The sequence below is a fragment of the Felis catus genome, chromosome F1 (genome assembly GCF_018350175.1).
Source record: "Felis catus isolate Fca126 chromosome F1, F.catus_Fca126_mat1.0, whole genome shotgun sequence".
NCBI lineage: Eukaryota > Metazoa > Chordata > Mammalia > Carnivora > Felidae > Felis > Felis catus.
The window spans coordinates 48471905-48491248 of NC_058384.1; the positions used below are offsets into that span (position 1 = coordinate 48471905).

Below are 19344 nucleotides of genomic sequence, written 5' to 3' on the forward strand. Positions count from 1 at the left end.
ATGAAAGAATATCTCTTTTGACTCATTGCTTATGCTTCCTCTTTTGAATTTAATCTTATGCTATTTTGTGACATCTCTTTTATAATTTTTTATAAAGCTAGCAAGCTTTTCTACCAACTTTAAAGTTGTTTAATTTTTCTTGTGTTCAAACAATAATTTTTATAGTCCTTTACATATTCTATAACAACTGCATAGTGGACAATCAATAATTGTTAAATTTGGGTCGTTGTTGTAGTTGTTCCGTTTTTTGGGGGTTTTTTGTTTGTTTTAGAGAAAGAGCACATGAATGGTGGGGAGGGATACAGGGAAAGAGAAAATCTCAAGCAGACTCCATGCTCTGCCCTAACCAGAGCCAAAATCAAGAGTCAGGCACTCAACTGACTGAGCCACCCAGGTGCCATTAAATTTTCTTTTCTTTTGAAAATTTGTAATTATTTCATTAAAATTACTTCTCATTAGTTTTATTGTGATGTAGATGGAATCTGGTTTTAGACGAATCTCAAATTATACCTGTTTTTTTCTTGTGTAGACAGGACCTGACTGTGGTTATTGGCTTGGGTCATTTTGCATAAAACAAACCAAGATAATATCTTGATCAAAAGGTAACAGAAATTGCTCATTTTTAAATGACATCATCAGTGCTTGATAGTACTGTTAGGAAACTACTGTTCAAATGGGGAGGGTGTTGTCTATCAGACCTGAAGTTGCCTTTTGCTACACATGTTGAGAAATACAGAAAGGCAGAAGCAATCAATTAAGTGCTTGTCTGAAAAATTAGAGTTCATTGCCAACATTAGAAGGACTGGTTATTTTATTTATATGTAATATGGCTGCAAATGACTTTAATTGTCAACATTGTTGATTTGCTCCGGTGTAAGGCATAAACAACAGAAACTCAGGTGCTTATTGTTGGACTGGAGAACAACCAATACAAAGTTGCAGGAAGTGAGATCAACGGAAGGGGTATGTTTGGTTCCTGATTTTACTGGCACTGGGCTGTTAGCTTAACACTCACCATCTTTCCATTTAAAATGGAGTTTAGTTAGCAATGACAGTCCGGTTAGCATTCAATGAGAGTCCATTTAGTCATTATATACTTTTCATTTACAAATTAAACAGTCAAGATACTCCAGTTTTTTACAAGAAAAATGAACCAAAAAACTAGCTTTAGTGAGTCATTGTATATGTAGATAAACCGTGTATATGTGGTATGTATAGGAAAAAAAAACCTTCAGATACAAAACAATATAATTATGTAAATGATAGTTATAAAAATTAAACTATAATTATTATATAATTATGTATTTTAATAAAATTTAAGGGAACAAATTTAAATCAATAAGCATTTGTTCTTTCCTCTTCTTTCTTTCTTTCTTTCTTTCTTTCTTTCTTTCTTTTTTTCTTTCTTTCTTTTTCTTTCTTTCTTTGAGAGAGAGAGCATGAGCGGGGAATGGGAGGAGAAAGAGAGAGAGAGACAATCCCAAGCAGGGACGGCACAGACCCTCATGAGAGGCTTAAACCCATGAACCAAGAGATCAGGAACTGAGCCAAAAAGCAAGAGTCCGTTGCTTAATCGACTGAGCCACACAGACGCATCAAACATTTGTTCTTTGTAAGTGTTGTGGAGTGTGTATACAAAAATTAGTTCCTGTTAAAATTAAAAAAAAAATTAGTTCCTGCCTCAAAAGTAATAAAAAAACCAAAAAGTTAAAAAGTAACAGAAAATTTTGTTAGAAATAAAAATTGTTTTTTTTTAAGATAGCACATGATTAATTGTGAAATGAGTGCTATAAACAATGAGCCAGAGGAAATATTATTTCATGTGTATTTCAACTAAAATTCACATCATTATCTTTAGTATGTTAGCTAAGAATGATTATTAATTAACTTCTAGGTCTGATATTCACATATTCACATACGAATTGATATTCACATATGAATTGGTATTGTCACAAACATCTTATGAAATGTATTGAATATGAAATGTAAATACTTAAAGGTTTTGGAAAACAATTGAATCCATCAACTGGTGAAATTTTATTCATAGATATTTTATTTAACATTGTTTTCTTTCTAGATTGAACATAGATGAATTTTAGTTCATTCTCTATCCAGGTTATTACCATAAATTTTGAATTAATAGAGCTTATGTTCTAAAAGGTCTTACAAGTCTTCAAGAGTTTGAGTAAATATGTACACAGCTTTCTTTCTCCATACATCTAAGATTAAAATGTGTATCTTTCCAAGGGATCTGCAGATTTATAAAGATAGGATCGCCAGGCCAGTGAAATTAAAATTTGCATCTCTCAAAGGAAATCATGTACTCATAAAGAATGGCCAGGCTAGTTATTGTGAGTAGTACTTAAGATCCAAGCAGTGATTTACTGTCATGCAGTTGCTCTCTTTCCTTCTGGTTTTATGAAATAAATTATTGAATAGCAGCTTTGTTTATGTCATTAAGATTAAAATCTCTGTCAAAATTGTCTTAGAGGAATTCTAAAAGGTCTGGGAAATGGTTGTGGTATTAACAGTGCTCTCAGTTTTTCACATTAAAAAATGTTGCTTTTTCTGACATTCTAATTTGTGTATTTATGTGGGGTGTATGTGTGTGTGAGTGTGTGTGTGTGTGTGTATAAAAATAACCAACTAGAGAGTAGGTAATTAAATACCCCATTAGAGATATCACATTTCTTTTTTGTATATACAATATGGAAAAGTTTGAAGTGTAGGGTGAATAGGTGTGACCTGTTAGAGTTGAATACGTTTATTGATGGCATATTTTTATATTATAGAAAATTCAAATAGAAATGTGAAACTCTAAAATACTAAGAAGACAGTAGGTAATATTAATATCTGTCTAAAGTGCAATAGATATCAGAACAGGAGAAAATGACTTGTAATGTTGCCTTTCTAGTTTAATTTCCAAAATTAGTTTTAAATAATTATGTAATGACTGTTATGTGCTGAATGTGATCATGCCTGAGAGACAACTACTTTTGATCATGGATGCCCTGTGTCTATAGACTGTGACAGCCTCCAATTAATATACTGCTAGTGAAAAATTCATTTTCTGGCAAATTCAGATTTGCTGTTGTTGTTATATAATCCTTTAGCTTAAGAAAAGAAAGAGAATTAAAAAAAATACCATTCTGAATTTCTACTTGAGAGATTTTTGGCATTCTGGGGAAAAAACTCTTGATCTTAATATTCTTACAGTTCATGGCCATACAACACTGCATTCTGCTTTGTCAACCACCTTAGTAGTAGATTGCATTCTAATTGCAAGGTAAAGGAAATTTATGGCAATTCAGCATACTAAATGATAATGGGGAGCAAGATTTAGTCCTTGAGCACTTATTGACATAGACTCACATTGGCTGAGTTTTGCATACTTTATTAGTTGATGTCTATTCTCATCAAATAAATGATTTTTTGATACATATAGAACACATACAGCAGTGTTCTATGATGCTACACCTTCCTTTTGTGTGTCTCATTTGCAATAATCTTTTATGCAGTTGTCAAATTTAGTGTGTATAAGATATGCTTGAGATAACGATGGAGAACCTCTGTGTAGATATATTTGTCTGGTGGAAACACTGTGGGAGCTTTCCATTCGGAAAGACTGTGTTTGGAGTGGTATTTGGTAGTCATCTACAAACAAACCAAATTCGTTTGATATGTAAATTATTAGACAATTTGAGGGTTCATAATAGTACTTAGTAGAAGTCATAGCAATAATTATCAAGATATATTTATATCTTGGGGCGCCTGGGTGGCTCAGTCGGTTGTGTCCAACTTTGGCTCAGGTCATGATCTCACAGTTTGTGAGTTCAAGCCCCATGTTGGGCTCTGTGCTGACAGCTCAGAGTCTGGAGCCTCTTCAAATTCTGTGTCTCCCTCTCTCTCTGCCCTTTCCCCGCTCACACTCTGTCTCTCTCTCTCTCTCTCTCAAAAATAAGTAAACATTAAAAAAATTTTAAAAAGATATATTTATATCTCCATTCATTGTTTTATACTTATATGCATTATTTCACAGATATGACTAATTTCATGAGAATTTTGTCAGTGTTTATTGATGACTGAGGTGCTCAGGGAAGAGAATCAAAATACTGGTGAGACTCACTGAAAACTACCACAAAGTTAATTTCTACTCCTAGCTCTAAAAATTCTTGCCTTAGTTTTTTTTTTTTAAATTCATATCTTATTCTCCAACATTAAAAGGAAAAAATCTCCTCTAAAATCTCTTGGGAGATCGTATGGCCTAGGAATTAGAATGTACAACATTGAGAATATTTATATGAAACAAAGAAAGCAAAATTGATTATTCTTTGGGGTCAGAATAAGAGTGGCGAATTAAAGTTTCAACAGAAAATTCTAATTATTTCCTTGAAAGGCACAACATTCAATGGAAAAGGCATTATGAAACATTAGAGCCTACGTCAGGATTTTCAGAGTTGAAAAAGGTAACAATAAGACAAAACCATTCTAGTGGCTTCACTGTGGAGACAGGGACAATTCCCCATAATATCAACATCCCTATTTAGGTTTTAATTGTCTTGTACATCCAGCTATGTGCACAAGTGTGGTAAAGGAGACAGGGAGGTTTCATATGGTTTTTTCTTTGATACGATTTCATATATTAAACTCATCGCTTTTACTGTGCTTCTTTTTCTGTTTGGACAAAAAAGTGAATAGAGTTTGACGTGGTCATGTATAGGAGCATATTATCTCGGTTCACACAGGAAATTATAAATTAACAAAAAAAGAAAAGAAATCATAAGTTCATAATCTTGTACTTTTTCTTATTTGCAGGTAATACAATTATACTGAGGTCCAAAGCCTATTCTGTTTCTAGGTCCCTTAAGACTTCTTGGAATTGATATAATTTGGGGGTTCCTTTTCGATCATGAGTATGGGGAAAAAAGAAATAAATTCACGCTTAGCTTATGTAGCCAAGCAGGAGATTCCAATTTTAATACAAATTTCTGTTTTTACAATGATCATATATTACATAATTATGGTTTAGGGCAAGGATGTTTTCAATATTGAAACCTCCTTGGAACACTGTAATGCTTAGAGCTTGCTTTGAAGTTAAGAAAAATTCTGAATACAGAGAAGACACCTGAAAAAAATACTGTGAAAGTGTTAAATCAGAATAAAACCGGCAGAAAAGGTAAAGTAATAATGGGAAATATTCATTTTGTTTTGAAAGGCGCTAAGACAGTCGTGTCAGGACAACTAATATGCAGCTGGTTTTGTATTCATGCTGTTCAATTACATGAGGGATCATGAGAAATTCCCAGTGGTCCTGCCACATTTCTCTCTTATTATAGTTCTTATTTTAGAACTTTGATTTTGCTTTAAAAAATGCATGAAATGCCTACCTCAGGGCAAACTCTCTCACTCCATGTGTCTCCTATTGAAACAGCTGCACTTTACAGCTTCTACAGATAAAGAGGTCAATTTGTTTTATGTAATGGGATAGTATTCAGGAAATACCCTTGATTTTTAGATTCAGGATTGGAGGTTTCAAATATTTGCTCTTTGCCTCAGAAGGCCCCGTGGATTTAACTGCCACCTATTCCTGGAACCTTTACTGCTGCGGGTCCCCTGCTCACCATTCTGTCCCTTGCTCTTCCCATCTTCCCTCGGAATTTCAGTCCCACTGCTCCAAAACACCACTCTTGACTCCGAAGTGGATTGGGCAGCGTGCCTTCCTTGTTAACGCGAGATTCACACACTTTATAGAACTCAGAGGCTAAAGTTAGATTAGCACCTACATTAGGCTTTCTTCTTTATGTAATCAGAAGAATTAAAATTCAAGAGAAAAGTTTGGAGAGAAAAACAAAACACGAACAGTGGGCCCTTGTCTGGAATGTTTTGCATCTGGAATAAATATTTGCGATTTTGTTCTCTCTCCTCAGGCATCTCTTGACATGAGGGCAAGTATTCTATAGCGATGTTTTGTTTGAATAAGCCAGGAAAACTACTTATTTAGTCTCATTTCATGAAAACTTTAAGAGACTTACAAGAAAGTAGTACAACAAACGTGAAGACAGGAAGGTAGAGTTTAGGACATACTAGCTGTGCTCAGGGGAAATTCTAGACTTCTCTGTGTCTTTTTTTAATGTTAATATTTGGTAGCTACTAAAACACTAGTAACTACTAAACAGGTAATGACTCAATTAGTTCATGTACAGTGACCAAATCATTTCTCTAAACCTTGTAAATTCCTACAACGTGGAATAACTGAAATATCTAAGTGCCTACTCTGTTGTTGCCCTTGGAGGCTGGGATCCCCTCCCCACCCAAAACTTGATCTGGATGTGGATACTGTTGGTACCACATGAACATTATGAGGATGTGAAGACATGTGTTTCCCTTTTGGGGGAAAACAGGGAATTCTCTTAAAGTGGTCTGAAAATGACTCGAGGGAGAGGAGAGGCACATGGCTTTGTTGCAGGGGTGGGGGCCAGGGGGGCAGTTAGACGGTGAGGTGAGGGTTTATGGTGAAGAGGGGGTGGGAGGAAGGGACTTCGCTTGAACTTTCCACTAGTGCTAAGGGAAGGAATGCACAGGGTTTCCTTACTGGTTGCCCAGATGTAGGGTAAGCAGGAAAGAGAAAGATATGGGGTTTAAAAGCTGTCAGTGGTTAAACATGAAAAATGTAGTCAAACTCTTGATTACAACAGCAGTGAAAACTACCTTTTTAAATCAGACCCTTATAATGTCCCTCACTCCACTTGCACTGTCATCGATCTCTGTTACCTTCTTCCTTCCCTCCCTCCATCGGTTCCTTCCTTCCTTCCTTCCTTCCTTCCTTCCTTCCTTCCTTCCATGGAACTGGTCCCAATCTGACATATGAGTGTGACTGTTTATTGTTTGTCTTTTCCAGCTGCAACTGTAAGCTCCTGGGAGCTATGATTATGGCTGTTTTCTTTACTGCTGTATCCTCAGCACCCAGACAATGCAGGAAAAATAAGCACATGATAATTTTTTAGAAATGCCCATCAGCTTTACTAGACTATGTGACCCATGAAGGCAAGATTGTGCCTATTGTGCCTATTCCTATTGTGTTGATTCCAGTGATTCAGAGAAATGCTTCATGCCTCAGCAAATAGTGTGTAAAGACTTCACTTTTTTAGGTGCTTTGAATATAGCACTTTTGCAAGATTCTTACCATATTTTTTGCTTTCAATAAAGAAACTAAACCTTTTTAAAAATTTTTTTTAATGTTTTTTATATTTATTTTTGAGAGCAAGAGAGAGACAAGAGTGTGAGTGGGGAGGGGCAGAGAGAGAAGGTGACACAGAATCTGAAGCAGGCTCCAGGCTCTGAGCTGTCAGCACAGAACCCGATGCGGCACTCGAACCCACGAACCATGAGATCATGACCTGAGCCGAAGTCAGTCGCTCAAATGACTGAGCCACCCAGGCGCCCCTAAATCTTTTTGTTTTAATGAAACCTTGACTTATTTAAGTGCTGAAACCAAGCAAAAACAAGTTTACTGAGTGTTGCTGATTTGTTTTAAAGTTTGGGTGGAGTAGCAACTTTACCAGAGAACTAAGAATTGGGAACTTACTTCTGATGACAAAAAAAAAAAAAAAAAATGCTAAAGTTCTATACATTTTAGGGGTAGTATAGACAAGGCTACTCTCCTGTTCATAGAGAACAAAAAGAAATATCTTAATTACTAGAACCCTAAGTGATCTTTCAATTTAAAATCAATTATATAAATTGCAGGACAGCACAATTGAAGTCAGGGAAAATCTAATAAACAATATTCAGGTGAAATTTGTTATATGTGTTTATTAACAAACCAAAATATCCTCCCTGACATAGATGAATAAATAGACACATAGGTAAATAAGTAAATACATAACATGTATAAACTAGATGTTGCTCTGTTTTCCAGTCTAGCCCACATGAGAGCACACAAGTTATTGTCTTGCAACTTAATAACACTTCTTTGAGATATTCAATGTTCTGACTTAGACTGATTCTTTTTAGCTCCCAAACGTTTAGTTCGCTCTAATTTAGTAACCGTTATTACAAGACATTTGATATTCCGCAGCTGTGAAAGTATATGGCTGCCAAACTCACGACTGATTGCAATGTTGTCACAGCCTGAGGAAGGTGGCCCAGCCAAAACCCCTTCCTGGTGCCCATGTCTCAGTTAGGTTTCATCCGCCTTCATTTTACCAACTAAGGGAGCTGGGGAGCTGTATGCTGTTCAGAGATGTCTGTTGCTCAGCAACTAGTCCTTCCCTCTTAGGAAGCAGGTCAGGAAAAAAGAGAAGAGATGAGGGGGTGATTAAATATTTGTCTGCCATCTCTGATAAAGCAGAAATCCTCTGAAAAGAAATTGTTCTGGATAGATATCTCCAACCCACAGAGAAACAAATTAATCTCATTAGGCAAGGGGTTAATATCTGCTTGCTAGAAATGCTGTTTCTTCTACCCCACCTGAAGGAAGTTTTAGTGGTTTTAAATAGCATCTAAGGCCAATAACATTATATTTGATAAGGTTGGAAGTTTTAGTATGGTATGACAGTCATCTCAAGGTCAAAGAATAAAATTCCTCCTTGAAAGACAAGAAAAAACGTTTTTTATTTCTACAGTCGGCTTATTATTTAGTTACTCAGAGATGCTTATATGTCATAACAAATTCCAAATGACATAAAATTCACTGAAATGTATTTCTTCTTCTGTTACTTAGGAATACTGTTGGGTACTGTTTGTCAAGAAAAATTCCAAATGAAAAACTGCATGGCAGAATCCTGAATATCTCTCATTGAAAAATGTGAAACAGAAAATTTTCTTTCATGTATTGAATGATGTGAACTTGTGATAACTGTATACCATTTGGTGGATTTACAGTGTAAAAGAATTAAAAATTAGATCTGCAAACATATGGTAAAACAGACATTTTGGTTAGGAATAGTAGACGTAAAAAGAATCCACGATTCTTTTTTTTATTTAAAAAAAATTTAATCTTTATTTATTTTTGAGAGAGAGAGACAGTGTGTGAGCAGGGGAGGAGCAGAGAGAGCGAGGGAGACACAGAATCTGAAACAGGCTCCAGGCTCTGAGCTGTCAGCACAGGGCCCAACGTGGGGCTCGAACTCACGAACTGTGAGATCATGACCTGAGCTGAAGTCAGACGCTCAACCAACTGAGCCACCCAGACTCCCCAAGAATCCATGATTCTTTAAGAGTCTATTCTTACCACTTCTCTTAAATCAAACCTTCTTTCCAAAAATATTTTGTCTCAGCGGGTGTAATTATGCAGTCTAAATGATCATACATTTGTTTTCTATATTATGTGACTGATAAGCTATTAAAAAGGGACAATGTGCCACTTCAGTTGCTTCTTACTTAAGACCTTTTTTGGTATTCTCAGGAAGTAGCATTTCTCAGGTTTAAGGTGAGGGTCAGTTAATAAAAGCTGAGGTTCCCTCAGGGGGAACGGTCAAGTGTTGACCAGGGCACTGTGGGTCCTTCCACATGTGTTGATGACTCTGCCAGAATCTGAAACCAGAGCTATGTAATTACCGATGCCTCCATCTGTTTACACTTCATTTATTCACTCACGATTCAGCCTTTACAAAACCAACAAAAACATGAATAAATTAATTTGATTCAGCAATGATTTACTGTCTTTCATTCTGTTTTCTCAGTAGAAAATATATTGCCTTTGAGAATTGGGGACAACCGAACATATTTAAAACCCAAAGAAAATTATATGAGAAGTCAGCCCTTTCTTCCAAAAAAATTTTTTTAATGTTTATTTTTGAGAGAGAGAGGGAGGGGCGGAGAATCCAAAGTGGGCTCTGCACCGACAGTAGTGAGCCCAATCTCACCTACGGTGAGATCATGACCTGAGCGGTTGGCCAAAGGACTGAGTCACCCAGACCCCCTAGAGTCAGCCCTTGCTTATTCACTATGGGCTTACCTCATTACAACTCTCCAAATCTACCTCTATTTTGTCTTGTATAAAATGGTTTTTTTTTTTTAATTTATTTATTTTGAGAGAGAGAGAGAGAGTGAGTGGGGGTGGGGCAAAGAGAGAGGGGGACAAAGGACCCTAGGCAGGCTTTGGGCTGTCAGCTCAGAGCCCGATGCAGGGCTCTAACTCATGAACCATGAGATCATGACCTGAGCCAAAATCACTAGCCGGACACTTAACCGATTGAGCCACCTAGGTACCCCTAAAATGGGGTTTAAACTTGATCTAATACCTTTGAAGAAGTGTTATACTGAAGTGCTGTGTGAGATTTTATTTTTGAGATTTTATTTTAGATCTTAGTTACAGTTGGTTATTTTATAATTAAGAATAATATTGCTGTATAACTAATAATAAATAATTCCACTCTAGCCACATAAAACACACACATATACACACTTACATATATTTTACGTATATTTTTTAATCTAGTTCATGTAGATTGAAATTTACATTGTCATTTACAATAAGTCGTAATTATTACGCTTTTTAAAAATATTGCTACCTGATAGATAATGGAAACATTTTCATCTCGTACACATATACTTTACTATGACCCTGTAGAATTAATTTGACAGATTATAATTGCAATTCTGATTGGATATCTGTTAAAATATCTATCTTTAGAATGAGAGCATTTTCATCCGCAGCTTCCTCATTCCTACTTTTCAGTTCTTGTGCGGGCAGCTCAGTCTCTGAGAATCAGAGACCAGAGGCATTTTACCCTTCCAGAAACATTGTCTGACCCTTGCATTATTGCTCAGCTCCTTTCACTAAAACACGAAGAGGTCACATTCTATGTGAAGGATAGCATTCCTCAAAACTCACAAAATTTAAGACCCATTCCTATGGGATATTTATATTTTAACACAGCCTGGTCGGGTTGAGCTGGGGGAAAAATGGCAAAAATAGGCTCATGTTATTTAGGTTCAATGTAACTTTTTTTTTTTTTTTTAAAGAAAACAACACAAGCTTATATAAAGTTTGCTGCTATATCTAACCTATGGTATCTTGCTTTATAAGATTTCTCCACAGCTGTAACAGACTAGCTGTGTATCAAACAATTTGCATTTAAACGTGATAATCAGGAAAAAGAGATCCTTTAAAATATAAAACTCAGATTAAGAATAAATTGTACATGCAAATGTGCTGATTTGGATGCAGAGGGATGGGTTCTAACAGTGGGGCAACTATAGAAATTAAGGCTACGCTTTCCCTGAGTGCCCAGTAACGTCAAATTGCAATTGAACACCTCTGGAAATAAATGTGACATCCAAATGGTTACCAAATGAATATATTATGCTCTGTGATGTTTCACTGAATTCTAAACGAGTTCAGAATGATGACATACCAAGAGGTGCTGAAGTACTTCAGACACACTCAGTCAAATGCATGTGGTTAAATAAAACTCTGTGGAATGTTCCTTATATAAAATGAGTTTTTCCTATTCAGAAGGAAAGTAGAGCAATTTATTTTTTTCTTATACAGTCTCATCATAAGTAGGAGTTGACTTTAATAAGCTTGCTTTGGTTTTAAAGAAAACTCTTGCAGTTTGAAAGTTACTTTGCAATGTTTTCCATCTTTAATGTGCTAAACTTGCAATCTTGCTTTTAGTGTGTCCTGTAGCATTTATGGGGCTACATTTTGTGTTTAGTATGAAAAAGCAGTAATGACCCGGAGAAGTGGACTAATGGGCAGGATAGTTTATGCTTCGAAAAGGCTTTCCGGTAAACTGGGGGTGTTAAGATGTTCTAATCAAATATTCTGATTACTTTTTTTTTTTTGACCATACTTATATGCAAAATATTACATGTTATAGATTTAGGTTATATTGAAAATGTACCTATATTTAAAGTTTCTATTCCTTTTGATATGTGTAAATTAATGATTACGGAGCAAATTTCAAAAAGTAAACTCATAAAGAGTTGCCCCTCTGAGGATGATTTCCCTGGGATGCATTCCAGCAATTGTTTGAAGGAGCAGATGTCTCACTGTGAGTTACAGCTCAATCCGTGCGATGACCAAATCATAACACAGAGCAGACTCAGGTAAGAAAGCGTCAAGGAATCTGGAATGGGAGCTCACTCCTGGGGTAGGAGGAGAGAAAGAGAAAAAGGAACCTAGGAAACAGGAAATGTCTCCTAAACCCTTCTTGGGTCTCCCCATATTTTCACCAAGGAATCAAATCCAGGAAATTCATAAAATATTGCAAATTCTGATTCTGCCAATCACTTGCTTTGAGGCCTCGATAAGGTCATGTAACCTAGGTTTTGGTTTTCAAGCTGTAAAAGGGATTAAGTGTGAATTGTTGGGTAACTGCAGGCTTAGCAAAGACATTTACAGAAGGTAGTAAACACAAGAATTTCTTGATCTGTTAATCAAGTTGTTGTAACTGTTACTTAGCCAGGTCTCCGAAGGATCCAGTACCCCAGGATCTGGCTGTCCAGACCTACTCCACAATACAGATGCCTTGAATCAGGATTCTTCCTATCCTTGAAACCCTCCCATATTCCTCCATCATCCCATTTTATACTGTCCCTCACTTCATCCCCAGTGGATTAGCCACTGGTGTTTCCATTCCTCCTATAGTTGAGTTCTTTGCCTCAGGGTCTTTATACCAGCTGCATCCTTGACTTTCAAATGAGTGATCTCTTCTTGTGTTCGTAGCTTACATACCTCCCCCTCTGTTAGGACGTCCCGAGTGAGCATCCAATCTAATTATAAAATTATAAAAATCTTTCCTAGCAAATCACCCAATTTTAATTTTCCTCCAGCAATTATCACTGACTTGTATTTTCTTGTTTGTTGTATTGATTGTTTCTCCCTGGTTAGTCTTCACTTCTGTATCTTCTCTATCTACTCAGGTGCTTTGGCCTACTAAGTGCTCAGTAAATATTTTCTAGGTGAATTAATTTCTAGCGCAAGCTGGCTGTGGTGTTACATTTGCATTGTCTAAGTTGTGGGAAAGTCTCCCTCCTCTGGTCAAACATGAATCTCCCACCGCTGAGATTGGGAGGTTCAGATTTCTTCAGGACGTTCTGAGGACATTTTTCTCTCAACTGAGAGTTGAATGCTAACTACTTCTCCTCCTCCTCCTCCTCCTCCTCTTCCTCCTCCTGCTCTTGCTTAGTTTGTTGAGAGACCAAATTTAAGTTTTCTCCACTCAGACTCAGTGTAGAATGGAGGCAGCTTGAGATTCTAGTCAACAAGGAATAAATTAAAAATGTGATGCTTGTGTATTCAGATTTCTGTATAGGATTCTTAACAAAAGTTTTGAATAAGAAATTACCTCATGTCTACCGAGAAGGAGCACCACTGGATAAAAAGAGAAAGATAAGTTTCAGCAGACTTGTATGAACTCTTTCTTCTTCAAAGGACACAGGGAAGCTGCCCAGAGGGACTACTAATCCCATCAGCAGGCCCAAGACATGCTGGCTGATGGTGCCCTCAATGTGGCAGTGGAAATCTGCTGGGATTCTAAAATTTAACAAGGCTTGAGGGGAGCTATGTACCTGGAACAAGTGTTTTATTCTCTAAATTTCCTATTTTTTGGCTTCAAAAAACATCTGATTCAAATATTCTTATACCATTAATTCCTCATATTGAACATAAATGAAGAAGTATCCAATATCCTCTAATGAGAACAGCAATTTATTCTCCACCTTTCCCTTTAATAAAACCAAAGGGGTACCATGTGAACCTGAGGTCCTGCCCTGAGATCCCTCTGAATCTGTCCATTATGCAGGCACCCTCCTTAAAGACTTTGTGTTCCAATGAATAAGACTCTGTTCCTCTTCTCTTCTGTGCTCTTTCTCTCCACCTCCCGCCTTAAAAAATTTTTTTTAATGTTTTTTTTTTTATTCTTGAGAGAGAGACACAGAAAGAGAGAGTGGGGGGAGAGACAGAGAAAGAGGGAGACACAGAATCTGAAGCAGGCTCCAGGCTTTGAGCTGTCAGCACAGAGCCCGAGGCAGGGCTTGAAGTCATGAACAGGAGATCACGACCTGAGCTGAAATCCTGAGTTGAAATCCACCCAAGTGCCCCTCCTTCTCCCCTTTTGGTATTTAAATCTTGTTTACCTTTGAATGTGCTTCTTCTGCTGAGGAATGTGGAGACCTGATAGCTTCCAGAGTATCATGGAACTGGAACATTTCACCACAACCTTTCCTCAGTAGTACATCATCTCCCTGTCCCCCCTCTCTCTTTCTCTCTTTTTGTTTTTTGCTTTTTAGTTCTGGGGCTGACAGTTAAATCCTTGAGAAGTTCCACTTTCTTCCAGAACCACTTTCTGAGCCCTTGTTTTATCTGCTCAGCTGCCAACTCCCACCACTACTGTATAGCCACATTCTATGGAGGAAGAACATTCCTCAAAACTCACCTGCTAAAGAAGAAAATTGAACTGAAGAAGATGAAGACAGAAGCTGATTGCTTCCAACCCTGTCTCCAGCAATAGGAGAGACAGCAAGACCAATTCTGAATACCAGCTCCACTGAAACAAAGGGCAGGAGTTTTTAAGAGCTGGGGTGAAGGAATGCAGGCCATCTGTGTTTGCTAGTTGACCTTAGCCAAAGGAAAAGTCAACTTTCTCCTATCTTCATGACAAGGGGTAGTGTCACAACTTGAAGGAAGATGTCCACCAAAGTTAATATCCTACTTTCCATAGAGACTGGGAGATCAGAGTGCAATCTTCCATGATGATTACATTTCAAAGGAATGACTCTCAGGTCCTTGAGAAAGACATTCCTGGTTGTAAAACTGACAAGAGGCTTTTAAAAACCAGTTACTTCTAGAGACTGCAGTTATAATTACAAGATTTCTCAAGTAAATGTTCTAAGAAAAGGGAGGTCAGGGGCCTAGATTCTAAAGTTAAGTCAAACTGAGGGGAATGTTAAGAGACCAAACATGTTTTAATTCTCCTTAAGACTAAACTTAGGGGCACTTTATAATGAGTGGTTCATCTTACAATCATGTTTCCAACAATTTTCTTACATATTCCCTATTTTTCTTGCCTGGAATGTGATTCTGGCTATCTTAAAAGTGTGCCTGCCTTGATAGTATATTTATTTTCTCAGCTTTATTCTCTAAAATATCACAGAATACAATTTTCCAAGTTAATAGCATAGTGAGTCGTGCTGGCTCTTTGGCTATCCTCATTATGTTTTCTTTTCTTTTGTTTTTTAAATATTAACTTGCATTCCAAAGTTACTGATTTTAAACTTGACAAATGCTTACATGATATTATTAGAATTAAAAAAGATTATGTTATTTCATGTTAAAATAATAGCACAGCGGTAACCAAAATCATCTGTAAAAATTCCTATGTGTATAAACAACAGCTTGGATCACAAGACACTGTAAAAGTTTAGAAGTGGGTATTTCTGTTTAGCAGCAAAAGTGCTACCTCCACAGGAGGCATAGGTTTCAGCAGACTTGATAATCCATGTGGGTTGCCAATTTTGCAAATTTAACATTATCGACTAACGTTAAAATTATTTGAGGTTTCCATTATTTCAAACTTTCTCATGAAATGCGTTAAAAGTAATTTATAGCAAAGTGTGGGCTGTATTTTAATTTTCAAATAGCATACTTGTACTTTTGTTACAGGTGGACACAATCTTAGCCAGTTACATTTTCAAAGAGCAGAAAATCATTCTAATGGCTAGGGGTCAAGTACGTGAATGCTTGACATTATGTGCTCTCAGTGGTTTATAACAATTATCTGAGCCATCTTTGCAGGCATCAGTGTGCTAACAATGCCGATATTTGGCCATTAGCTGGGGATGTCACTGTCTTTGTTTGCCTGCCAAATGTATGATAGAGAAGTTCTCGCTTTAGATGGTGGTTAAACCTTTTCTTTAATGTTCCATTATTTCCAAGTTTGTGGCTACTATTTTATTTCATATGGCATTTTAATGAAATTATTGAATTAAAGTTGTGAGGCATCATGTTGCATGCTCACTATTTAGTGAAGGTTTGGTATGACTTGAATGATTTCGGTGTTGTTGAATTGATCTATCAGGTTCCTTTAGCACAAGAGGTTACACTTGATGTTATACTTTTCTATAACAGCAGTTACAGGAAATAGTGGAGCCATGGACTTGATAAAATATATATAAAAGAAATGAACAACGTCTGCTCTGCACTAAGTTTGTGGTAAAATGGTAGTGCTCTGAACTTATGAACTGTATGGGATTGCTTTACACTCTTAATTTCAATTAAAATTCACAGGAATTATGAAGTAACTATATTGGCATTTAGTATATTAAAAAAATGAGTGGCAACCGAAGAAAATAAAACACAGAAAATATTAGCAGACTGTTTAATGCTTAGAAATTTTTAGATAGTGGTAGAAATTAATGTAAGAGCAGTTGAATTTCTTGTTATTAGAAATGGCTTTAGGGGCGCCTGGGTGGCTCAGTCACTTAAGCGTCTGACTTCAGCTCAGGTCAAGATCTCCCGGTTGCAAGTTCAAGGGCCCATGGGGCTCTCTGCTGTCAGCCTGCTTCAAATCCTCTGCCCTTCTCTGTCTCTCCCCTTCTCTCTCACAAAAAATAAATAAACATTAAAAAAATAGAAATGGCTTTATTTATCATCGCTTCCATTTACGGCAAGGTTATCATTTAAAAATAAAGTTTATTACTATCAAAATATTAAGAATTCACTTCAGTTAAGGTTAGGATCAGGTTAGGGTTAACTATTGAAGCTGACACCCTAGATTTGCTTCCTCCTGGTGATGTGACATTTGGAAGGACAATGTAGCAGTGTATAAAGCTCTACTCTTTCATATATAAAGTACGAATTAACCACGTGCACTTGGTTTCTCAAATTGGGGTATGAAGGTGCCCCCTCCATCTCCTTCACACACCCCCTCCTCAACTCCCCTATTGCAGAAAGGACTCTGGCTCTTCATGAGAATTTTTTAAAAAATTTTAAATTTATACAGATACCTACAAAATAATGCAAGCATATTCTGAATCACCTGAATGAACATACTATAACTGAGCACAGTTAGATCATTTCAGACCTCACATCTGTTTTAGTACTTTTTATTATGGTCAAAAACACGTAACATAAAATATACAGGTGTAAGGTAAGGTAGTGTTAACTATATGTACATGGTGCAACATTTCTAGAACTTTTTCATCTTGCAAAACTGAAACCCTGTGTCCATTGAGCAACTCCCCTTCTCTTCCTTCCTCCCAGGTCCTGGTAACCAGGGTTCTACTTGCTGTGTCTGTGAGTTTGACTCTCGATAGCTCATAGCAGTGGAATCAGGCAGTATTTGTGTTTTTGTGACTGGCTGACTTCACTCACCATACAAATGCCCTCAAGTTTCATCCAGGTTCTAGCATGTTGACTTTTTTTTTTAAGTTCGATGATTTTTCTCCTTGACCAGGTCTGTTGTTAATTCCTTTCAGTGAATTTTTCAGTTCAGTTACTGAATTTTTCAGCTCTAGACTTCTGTTTCATTCTTTTCTACAGTTTCTATTTCTTTGAAGGTATTCTCATTTTGTATATGCATTCTTTTACTGATTTCATTTAGCTGTCTACTTGTGTTGTTGTACTTGAGCTTCTTTAAAATGGTTATTTTAAATTCTTTTTGAGGTAATTTATAGATCTCAGTTTTCTTTAGGGGATTTAGTTTGTTTCTTTGATTGGAACATGTTCCTTTTTTCCTTACATGCGTTGTTATTTTTGTTGTGAATTTTGCAGTCGGAAAAAAAAGACACTTCTCGTACTTATGGACTGGCCTCAGACAGAGGAAAACTCTCACCAATCAATGTGGCTACAGATTCTGGGGACCTCTCAAACCTTTTATGGCTACGTGTCCTCACTGCACTTGTTTTAGGATTTTCCACAGGAGGGATTTGCTCGGTTCTTTTTTAGGAGTTTGTGGCCTCTTGCTCCCTCTGGTGTCGCTCTGTGGTACTGCAGTTCCTCCAGTGCATCAAGCTGCTGAAGGCTCTTCCGTTCTCCTTGACCCCAGATTTCCAGCTACGCTGATTTCATCAGTGCTCTGAGTCAGAAACCAGTCCTTAGGACAGTCCTCTCTGTCCCCCTCCCCCTCCAAAAGCTGAAATGCTAGACCCCCAGTCCACTCTTCTCCTTCCCTCCGTGGGAAGGAGAGTGTGGCTTTTCCTCCTATCTACAGCTGTGACAGCTTAGGGTTAGTTGACATGAAATGGCTTTTCCTGCTCATTTCAGTGTGACTGGTCTTGGCTTTGAGCTTGCTTAGAATACTGCAACTTCCTAACTGGTTTCTGGAGTTGTAAAGTCTTCTTGGACTGTATATTGTTGTTGAGTTGGTGTTTCTGTTGGAGAATGAGGTCAAGGGCTTCCTATTCTGCTAAATTATTGATGTCACCTCCCCGTATCTGCTTCTGTATTTAAGATCAAAACTGGTTCTAAGTGGTAAGGTCTACAATCCCTTACCTGAAACCCTTGAGGCCAGATGTTTTTCATATTTTTAGCGTTGAGAAAGGTAATGCAGTGCCGTGTAATTTCCCCAGAGAGTGTGGAGCAGGACCGTGAAATCCACACACTCACATTTCTACAATGACAAATTTGCATATTCGAGTAAGTGGAAAATAAAGACTATAAATATTCTCTTCCTGTTGGGTCAGGTCAGATTTTGCCATCACATGAACTATCATCATTTGGTTTTCAAATCATTTCAAGAGTGGAAAGTGAGGATAATGATTGTAAACCAGTGGTACTTTGTTTTCACTGGCAAATGGGAAAAGAACTGAGTGATCGTGGGGTGCCTGGGTGGCTGAGTTGGTTAAGCATCTGACTTTGGCTCAGGTTATGATCTCGTGGTTTGTGAGTTCGAGCCCCACATCAGGCTCTGTGCTGACAGCTCGGAGCCTGGAACCTGCTTTGGATTCTATGTCTCCCTCTCTCTCTGCCCCTGCCCCACTCGTGCTCTGTCTCTATCTCTGTCTCTGTCTCTCTCTCAAAAATAAATAAATATGTAAAAAAAAAGAACTGAGTAATCTTAATATACAAATGACCTGTGCACTCAATGATGGTGTTAATGATAGAGAGTGTATGTTGCTCATTGATTTATTGCCTCTACACTCTAAATTAATCCTTTTTGTCTGATCTGTGAAAATAGACAGGGGCCCTTTAAATATTTTTCCTTTGCCAGCTGGCACTGAATTTTTGCCAGTCGATGGTGCATACTTGCCTCAGTTCCTACTTGCCTGGTTCCTACCCTGCAGGGCAGCCAGCAGCTTCCCCTTGGCACCATTGTAGGAAGTTTTACAGCAGAATGGGTCTGGTAAGAGGTCTCCTCGGGAACGGCTTTACCTGGCATCCTAAAGGACACAGTT

At 37.4% G+C, this 19344-nt stretch overlaps 1 long non-coding RNA gene across 1 annotated transcript in view; it reads right to left on the minus strand.

The window, feature by feature from the left end:
- The window catches only part of LOC111558384, a 94654-nt gene extending 80161 nt beyond the window's left edge, over window positions 1–14493 (minus strand). The window contains exon 1 of the long non-coding RNA XR_002739244.2: window positions 14388–14493. This is a non-coding gene — a long non-coding RNA (uncharacterized LOC111558384). The remainder of the gene's footprint in view (window positions 1–14387) is intronic.
- Window positions 14494–19344: the final 4851 nt, after the last annotated feature.